Source organism: Gekko japonicus, unplaced genomic scaffold, assembly GCF_001447785.1.
Source record: "Gekko japonicus isolate JY-2015 unplaced genomic scaffold, Gekko_japonicus_V1.1 scaffold261, whole genome shotgun sequence".
Classification (NCBI taxonomy): Eukaryota; Metazoa; Chordata; class Lepidosauria; order Squamata; family Gekkonidae; genus Gekko; species Gekko japonicus.
Window position 1 is genome coordinate 954078 of NW_015172558.1, and position 9950 is coordinate 964027.

Sequence of the window (9950 nt, forward strand, 5' to 3'; positions counted from 1 at the left end):
CCCATGTGACCGGGACCAAGGTTAGTCTGACATGACTTGTCAGGAATTTATTGGACCTTTCATTTTTAGCAGAGTTGGACTTCCAACAGATATCCAGGCAATTGAAATCTCCCATGACCACTGTGTCCCATCTCTTTGAGAACTTTGTAATCTGTTATGAGAGTGTCTTATCCATGGTCTCTGCCATGTTCTCCTAATTCTTAAAATGACAAGTTACTGTTGCAACATGAAGGATGAGTTTCCTTTAGAAAAGACTTAACCATATCTCTGTTCACAAATGTACACACTGAGCAGATATTTCAGTCATGCAGAAAGAAGCACATAGGCAGTAGCAGATTCACACCAGCACCAGTTTAGTTCCTGAAGTCATACTGGTTTTTCTGCACTCTTTTGTCAGGTCCCACCGGAATTCAACGGAGTACACACTTATAGAAAGGTATTACTTTATTGAAGCCATGAGTCACTGCACAGAAGAACTGTTCAGAATAACCCTAACGACTTGGGTTGGAAAGGTTAAAGCAATTTCATAATTAATGCAGCCAATAGCTATGATTCCCGCCCGCGCCTAAGAAGCAGTTTTACGCGCCCCAAACCCCTGGGAACTCAACGGTAACCATGTTATCATTCCCTAACACTTCCCACGGATTCTACTCATTAAGACAAAGCAAAGCAGAGCAGTCCACATCTCTTAACCACCTGTGACCTTGGAAATGATGATGTTACAGCAGACAGGCCTGGCGTACACTAACAAGAATGCAGCTATGAATATATGCGCATGGTTATATGAACGGACCTCTGGGGGGGGGAGGAAACACAGGACAAGGTACATTGCCATATACAGGTATTCAGTTGCATATAGGAATATAAAGAACATTTGGCAGCTTGCTGACATCTTTTCACATAAAAGTATTCAGATGTGACCTAGGCAAGTAGTTTCAGCCTTTGGCTGCTATAACAATGTATGTGACTCAAAGTTAATAGCTAGGGACAATGAGCAGTTAAATTGCCCATTAATCCATTGGCCTCTATCTGTTTTCTTTGTATATGGATTGATCCTACACCTCTATCTGTTGGTTGTGTGACCATCAGAGGATCAATGTGAATGGAAGAACCTCCCCAATGCTCATTACTACTGATCACAGATTTGACAAGGTTTTTCCTGTCTAGATCCCTTTTGCATGGTGGCTCTTAAGGTGACACTGTAATGCTCTTGTACAGCTCCTGTTCATTTTGAGTGGGCTTCTGCAGTTTGGTGTAGTGGTTAAGTGTGCGGACTCTAATCTGGGAGAACCGGGTTTGATTCCCCCCTCCTCCACTTGCACCTGCTGATGTGACCTTGGGTCAGTTACAAGCTCTGGCACAGCTGTCCTTGAAAAAGAGCTGTTTGTGTCAGAGTTCTCTCAGCCCCACCCACCTCACTGGGTGTCTGTTGTGGGGAGGGGAAGGGAAAGGAGTTTGTAAGCCGCTCTGAGACTCCAAGTGAAGGGTGGGGTATAAATCCAATCTCTTCTTCTTCTTCTACTGAATTGTCCTCCCAGATCTGTAGATGATGCCAAATCAGTCATGATGGTAAAATTTAGATGTTAATTGATTTTGTGCCAGGTTTTATTAGGAGGTGTGGTCTCAACAGTTTAACAGCCCTTTGCTTTTATCTAGCTGGGAATCATTGTGATTTAGTACTAAGGAGAGTGAGTTTAGCAGGGATCCCATTAAAGGAAGCTAGAAGGCTCCAGTGACTCTAGGTGCTGCTTCACACTCTAGGTGAGCAATAAATAATACACACGAAACAATCACTTAAGGGACATCTAATACAACATGCACAATTAAATAATTCAGCTAGTCTAAAGGAGGCACCCATTTCAGAGCTTTTAGAAGCTTTGCTGTAGATTTGATATGGTGCTATATTTAGGCCTGCTTCAAACATCTCAAATGGGAAGTACTTCTGTTTAGGGGAAAGGAAAAAGGGGGAAACCTACATGTAGGTTTTGGTACATGGTCATCCCCCACCCAACTCTTTCCACCAATGTGATGTAAAGTTCCCAACCTTACTAAACCTGTGAACCCTTTGGGAATTTTGAAAAATGGTAACTGGTGCCACCAAAAATGGCTGCCTTGGGGGCATAGCCAATCAAAATCTGACTACCACAGGGGCTGGGGCCAGTCAGGAGATGTTGGGAGGTTCCAAGCCAAGCGTCTTCCTGTGACGGAGGCAGCTGTTTCTGAATGTGTTCTCCAGGCAGGCACAAAGATGAGCTGCTCCTGACCTTTTCTGCAGTACCTCCTGTTCGACTGGGATGAAGGAAAGCCAGGATTGTCTCTTTTCTTTGGGAAGAAGGAAACAGGTACCAGGAAACACGATGGTGGGCACTATAGGCATGAACACTGGGGATCACAAGGACTGGCTTGACTCGTGTCCCCACATAGCCATAAAGTTCACTGAATAACCATAGACCATTCACTCTCTCAGGCTGATCTATCGCACAGGATTTGTGAAGATAAAACTAGGAGGAGAGAACATTGTACAATGCTGTGAGCTCCTTAGAAGAAAGGTGGGATCACAGTGTAATAGACAGATGTTAATGACTACAAGGTTTAGAAGGAAATAGGGATAGAAACATTTGTGCTAAGTGTACAATCAGTGGGAAGACTGTGTTTATATGTCTCTGCGAGTACATGTTCATCAGGCCTAACCATTCATATTTCCCCCCATGATTTTTTCCTATGTAAGTGCTTTACATGTAGGAAATTAGTCACATCTGGGGGGGGGGTCACATCCTTTCAAATAATATTTATTTACTTGTTTACTTCTTTTCTGCCCCATCTTTCTCATAGTGTGACACTGTAACCAATACATTGTGCAGTGACTTCCCCATCTCATCAGCTGTCAATGATGTGATGTTCAAGGAGGAGAGAAGCATCCACCATGAAGATATTGCATTTATGTGCTGTGTTATGGACACTGCTGGGAAGAGGGGAGGAAAAGATTCATAGTGGTGGTAGCTTCATGCCCCATATCACATCTTGTTCTACCTTGAGGGAGTCCCCCCTCCCCAAACAAAAATGCAGTAAGAGAGGTAATATGCATGCCTTGTACTCTCTGGCCCACATGTCTTTCTGAAGAAGGGAGATGCACGCATCTACCATGAATGGATGTGCATTCTGTCCCCACACTGGGAGAATGCACATTTCCTCAACAGCATATACATCTCACCCCTTCTGATGGGATCTGGAAATGAAAAGTCAGCTACACAGCTTCTGTCCTTCCTTTCTTGGAATGTGCAGATCACCAGTAAGACATGCCCCTCCAAAGGTGGATTTCACAGGCATTTGGATGTAACACACACAGTATGCAAAAGAGTTTTTTTATTGTTGTTGTTGCTGTTCTCTGCAAGAAATATAATTCTTCTTTTCATTTGTCTTCATTGCTTCTCAGCCTGGGGATCTTTTCCAACTCAGAGAATATGTAACTTCAGACTAGGTTTTATTGATTTTAATTTGTGTGTGTGTGTATTTTGACACAATTATTGAGCTGGAAGCTTCCCTCGGCCTGAAGTTCAAATCCATTCTATCTTGGTAAATTATTGAGCCCATTCCTGTCACTAATTTCTTTTAATCTCCTGGGTGGTGCTTTAGTGATGAACAAACATTTTCTTGTCATTTCACATGTCAGGCTTCCCCATTATTGTGTTTTCAACCACCATGACCTCTGTTACTCTGTCAACAGCCAGCCTTACAGTTAGGCAAGGTGTAAGGGATATAGATTTGAGGGTTCTGTTAAAGGGCGGAATATTAATCTAGTTTATCCTTGTATTTTTTGCCGTCATAGGGGGCCATTTGGTACCAGATGGTATTGGGCTATCTCCAGTCAGGGCTGCTAACCTCCAGGTGGGCCCTGGAGTTCTGGAATTACAACTGATCCCTGTACTGTAGAGATGAGTTCCCTGGGAGGAAATGGCAGCTTTGTAGGATGGGCTATACGTCATCATAGCCCCTCCCCATGCTGAGCTCCCTCAGGCACCTCCCCTCAAACTCCAGGAATTTCCTAAACTGGAGTTGGCAACCCTATCTCTAATAAAATCTAGATTAGTTGTACATGAGGAAAAGAGAAGCGAGGATCTACTTCCTTGGAGAGAGGTCAGAAAGCGCTTGTGCTCCAATGCCAAAGCTGCTTTTAAATTCCCCATTAAGAGCTTTAGAAATAAGATTTCATGTGAACAGTAAGTCACAGGAGAGGTAAAGATTACTCCATTTGTTTGGTATGTTCTGGGATTTCTCTTTCTCTTTCTTTCTCATACACACATCTTAAAACCATAACCCCAAATGGCTGGAGAAATTGCAAGATTTGTTCACGGGAGTTTTCACTTTAATTGTAGAGGAATACTTGTAAAAAACGTAGAAGAGTTTGAGGTTGCAGAGAAAACTAGAGGTCAAGTGTACGAAGGACATTAGAAGGATTTGTTCAGTACTAGATGGAAACTTAAAACTCAAAAGCACCTGGCTTGCAGGTTGTTCTTGTTCTGCTGTCAGCTGGAATCCTCAGGGCTGCTGCAACACCAATGGCATCTTCCTTTTCAAGGTGAGACTGAACTTGCAGCTATTTTCATCAGGGCTGCTACAAAAGCGTCTGGTGCAGTATTGGCTCTTGTTAGCATCTGGCATTGGACCACTAGTAATTCCAGTGCACAGAAGGTAGCACAAAGGAGAATGCTGTTGAGATATCACTGCATGAGGGTTGCCCGATTTCTGAGTATTGGATAGGACTGGGAGGTGGAACCCGACAAACACCAATGAATTGGGTGAAGAGTTAACTCTTTCTGATTGCCCCTGGGGCTAGAGCTTGTAGGCACAAAGGATATAGCTGGGAGTGGGGTGGAGCTGCTGGCTGAGGAACTGCCCAGAGGCACGCTGCAGTCCTGTACCAAATTCAGCAATGGGACTGAGCTTCACAACCTGGCACTTCAGTGCACATGCACAGGCCACACAGCTCAACCACACCTAGTAAGTGAAAATGCATCTTTGCTCTGAATATTTGACATATACTCAAACAGTGTTGGTAACCAGCTCAAAGGACTGGCTTTTACATTTTAAAAATATGCCAACTAGCCTGCAGGGTTTTTTTTTTTTTAAGTAATATAGTTTTTTCTCCTTTGGACAGTTGGCAGCTCTATGCCACACACTGCCATCATTTAATAGAGAAAAAGAGGGACAGTAACCAATGAGAAATCATTGAAAATTTTTCCCACCCCTTGCCAAAAACCCAATCACTCAATTTGGCAATGATCTGACAGCTGGGAAAACTGGTGGTCTCAGTTTGGGGGGCAGAATTTGATCGGGGAGGGGTTCAAGTTGGTCCAGGTTAGCAAAGGTCATGGGGGTTACATCACCTGCAGTGGAGGTCTGTCTGTGTATCATTAACATTTTTATCCAGCCCTTCCTTCAAGGAGCTCACAGTACATAAGAACATAAGAGAAGCCAATGTTGGATCAGGCCAATGGCCCATCCAGTCCAACACTCTGTCACACAGTGGCCAAAATTCCCAGGTGCCATCAGGAGGTCCACCAGTGGGGCCAGGACACTACAAGCCCTCCCACTGTTGCCCCCCCCCAAGGACCAAGAATACAGTGCATCACTTGCCCCAGACTGAGAGTTCCTATCTGTACCTTGTGGCTAATAGCCACTGATGGACCTCTGTTCCATATGTACTGCATATGTACTGAACATGGATCTTCCCCTCCTTTAAGCCTCATCACAAATCTGTGAGGTAGATTAGGCCAATCCAAGGTCACCTAATGAAATTCATGGCTGAGTGGGGATTTGAACTCATGTCTCCACCAGTGTTCCCTCTAAGATGAGTTAGTGTGAGCCAGCTCACATGTTTTTGTCTTAGCTCAAGAAGGATGGCTCCAGAGCAAACCAATTTATGCAGCAGCCAAATTGCTCGCTCACAGCTTTAATGCCAGCAGCTCACAAAGCAGAATTTTTGCTCACAAAACTCCACAGCTTAGTGGGAGCATTGGTCCCCACAGGTCAGGGAGTATATTTAGTGTAACTCAGGGCTACTGCAGATGATCTCAGGTGAAAAAGTTGGAGCTGGTTGTGGAAAACAGACCAAGATGTGCAATGCCAAATCAGAATACAGAGACAGAGGTGGAAATAGAGATGTGAAGGCCCAGAAAAAAACCGGAAAAATTAGGGGGGAAAACTTTTTTTTTCCTGAAGCCTTTTTTGTTTTTTCGGAAAAATTGAAAAAAGAAAAGAAAAGAAATTGATTATGGAACGTTTTATTTTAACATGATGAATAAAATATTTTAAGACAGGGTGTTCAAATATTTTCCAAATCATTCATATATATATGGTATCAGATTGATCTAATTTCTGTGCACTGAGGACAAGCAAGTCCTAGGTTACAAACTAAACTCTCCAATGCGAGAACAAGATGCATTTCTTCCTTTAGGAGGTGCTATTGTCAGAAGAAAATAAAAAGGTTTCAGTTTTGTTTTTGCATGTGGGTGGGTATTCTGTTTGTAATAATTGTTTGGATACACTATATTTTTAATATGCTAGTTCTGATAATTTCATGCCAAGTAAAAATGTCCATAGTCATATTTTATGTTCCTAAAGTAACAGAATGACTTTCAATCTAGAAAAGACAAAAGAAATGCTAATGTAGCATTTTTTTCAATTTTTCCAGAAATTTTACATCTCTAGGTGGAAACTATAATACAGGCTGTAGCCTAAAAGACAGTCCAGAATCTGGGAGGAGCAAGTAGGCAGAACAAGATAGGCCAGATTGTGGACAGACTACCACAGGGGAAGGCAAGGATTCAGGAAGAGCTGAAAATCCTGATGCAGGCAAGCCCAAACTGGAAACGTAGAGAACAGCAAGCAAGAATTATCGCTGTGCTGACGAAGCCGCTAGCAAAAGACAGGTTTCTTGTGATTGTGCATGGCTTGGCCAGTTAAAAAGCTTTTTACTGCCTTTCAAAGGTGTTGGTTTTAGAAATCTCTTTTCCCTGCTGGTACCGAGCAGAGCTATAAATCCTGGACACATATATACTAGCAGACATCTCTCCAGTTTACCTCACTTTGCATCCCCTGCCAGCTGCTTCTGTTTTTTTTACCTCTTAATGGCTAGCATGTAAAGAGCATAGACAGGAATGTTATCCCATATGTGTACATTCCCAGTTGCTATTAAACCCATAATGACTCCAAGGGCAGAAGAGGTCGCAGCTTTTACCAGCTTGCTCAATTTGCACACTGTGATTTTGTTTAGAGGAGAGGTGTTGCTTAGAGGAGATGGGGGACTAACTGGTCAATCGGGGCAGGGAGGTTGTGGATAAGTGAGTAAATACACAGGTGCATACGTCGATTGCCCAAGTTGTAATAAATGAAATGGTGAGAGTAGACTTTGAGCTCATTAAGGCACACATCATGAGTGGAACAGAGTATGAGCAAGTCACTGGCTGCTTACTGTGGACATTCTGAAGCTACGTAGCCATTTTATGCCTTCGCTGGCAGTGATCTGAGGATCTAAGCGAACACATTGTAAGAGGTGGATTCAGAAGAGCAGAAGCTGAAGGTTGTTAACAGAAGGATAAATGGCCCGTATTTCTTATTCTCTGTCTTCCTTGGTCTGAATGGTGTAGATTGGAAGAGCCGCCTTCACCACCCAACATCCTGGCAGGATCTCTTTGCATGCCAAGGCCTTCAAATAAACAAAGAAATGAACTGCATGCTTCTGTGATTTCAGCAGGGGACACAGTGAACTGTCGGATGTGGTCTTGTGGCAAAGGGAGAGGCAAAGAGCAACGAGAAAGAAGGAATTAAGTCCCTTTCTTATGTGCACTTTAACCCTCTTTGGTTTCTGAAGGCAAATTAATTTTTTTTTTAAGTTTCACATACCCTAAAAGATAAAATGCTGTCCTCCTGTGGTGAATAAAGTCTTAATCCAGGTTTTCCAAAATGTGTTTTCATCCAGTGTTTTCTGTTGTTGTGCTTTATCTTTAAGGTGTGTGAAGCCTTAAAAAAATGCTTGCCTTTAGAAGCCATAGCAGGTTTCAATAGCCCTCATAGTAATAGATGCTCATCATTATTTTCCCTTTTATTTAGAATTTCTCCCCCCTCCTCCCTCCCAATTCCAAGACAGGTAACTACTCTTAAAGTCAAATAAAACCAATGCGTATCCAATAAAACAGAGATAGCTTGTGGCTACACTTATTCCATAATTCCAGATGGGTAGATGTGTTTGACTGTAGCAGCAAAACAAAACAGGAGTCTAGTGGCACCTGAAAGACTAACAACATTTATTCCAGCCTAAATTTTTGTGAGTCAGAGTTCACAAAACTATGCATCTGATTAAGTGAGCTCAGACTCACAAAAGCTTAGGCTGGAATAAATGTCATTAGACTTTGAAGTACCACTGCATTCTTTTTTAATTTCACTTACTCCACGAAGGTTTAACCCAGCCTTGCAGATAGTTTTTATCAGCCTATGTGTGCTTATGTTTTTACAGGGTGCTTTAAGCGGTGGGATCTGGGCTCCTTCCACACCAGGGTGGTTTTCTGTGGTAGTCTGGTTGCTGATACAATTCTGTATGAAATCACCCTTGCATGCTATTCATCCTGAATAAATTGTTAGCTGCCTTGGTGAGTAAGTGGCTACCTGCTAAGCCAGGTTTAGCCAAGGTGCCCATTGGTGAGACTTGCATAATCTTTGTATACTAAAGCAATGTAAATTAGTTGTGTTAGGAGACTGGGTCAGTATTAGGAAATCAAACAAACATAAAGAAAATTGCACAGAGGTTACTGCCCTGTTTAATGAGGCACTAACGTACAGATGATTGCTAGAAATAAGAGCACTGACTAGGTCCATTATGTATGCACATAATCTTACTGCAGATTTTGAGAGTGGTAAACCTTTAATCTTGATTTTGGATTCTGTGCTCGCCTTATGCACCATTCTTTTTCCTCCAGTGTATTTATTCTGCAGCAAATATTTTAAAAGCACTTTTCTAAATTGGGGTGGAACATCACTTAGAATCATAGAATGTTAGAGTTAGAAGGGACCTTGCAGGTCATCTAGTCCAACCTCCTGCACTCTGCAGGAGCATAGCTTGAAAGATAGCCCTACATACCTACAACATACCCGAAAGATAGTCGTCCAGCCTCTGTTTGAAAACGTCCAGCGAAGGAGCATCCACCACCTCCCGAGGCAGACTGTTCCACTGCCCAACCACTCTTACAGTTAGGAAGTTTCTCCTGATATTTAGCTGGTATCGACTCCCTTGTAATTTCCACCCATTGGATCTAGTCTTGCAATCTGAAGCAAGAGAGAATAGATCTGCTCCATTCAAATACTTGAAGAATGTAATCATGACCCCTCTAAGCCTTCTCTTTCCCAGGCAAAACCTACCCAACTCTTTCAGCCTTTCCTTGTAAGACTTGGTTTCCAACCCTCTCACCATCCTGGTTGCCCTCTTCTGGACACACTAGAGCTTGTCAACATCCTTCCTAAAAAGTGGTGCCCAAAACTGGACACAGTACTCCAGGTGAGGCCTGACCATAGCAGAATAGAGCGGAACTACCACCTCCCTTGATCTGGACACAATGCTTCTGTTAATGCATCCTAAGATTGCATTAGCTTTCTTCACAGCCACATCACACTGCAGGCTCATGTTTAGCTTGTGATCAACCAGAACACCTAGATCCCTTCACATGTGCTGCTGTCAAGCCAAGTCCCTCCCATTCTATATCTATGCCTTTGATTTTTTGTACCTAAGTGTAGGACTTTGCACTTATCTCTATTGAAATTCATTTTATTTGTCTTGTGATCTGTGGGGGGGGGGGGGTCCAAAAGTTTTTTTTTAATTTACACACTTGCCCTATTGCAGCTGCGCAGTAGTGTCCAGCAAGCATCCTCATGGTTCAGGTTTTGCACAGGAATTTTAGCTT

General features: G+C 42.9%; 1 protein-coding gene across 3 annotated transcripts in view; it reads left to right on the top strand.

Annotated features, from left to right (window-relative positions):
- The window catches only part of SPTBN1 (spectrin beta, non-erythrocytic 1), a 258319-nt gene that overhangs the window by 83096 nt on the left and 165273 nt on the right, over positions 1 to 9950 (top strand). The gene's annotated exons all lie outside the window — the stretch shown is intronic.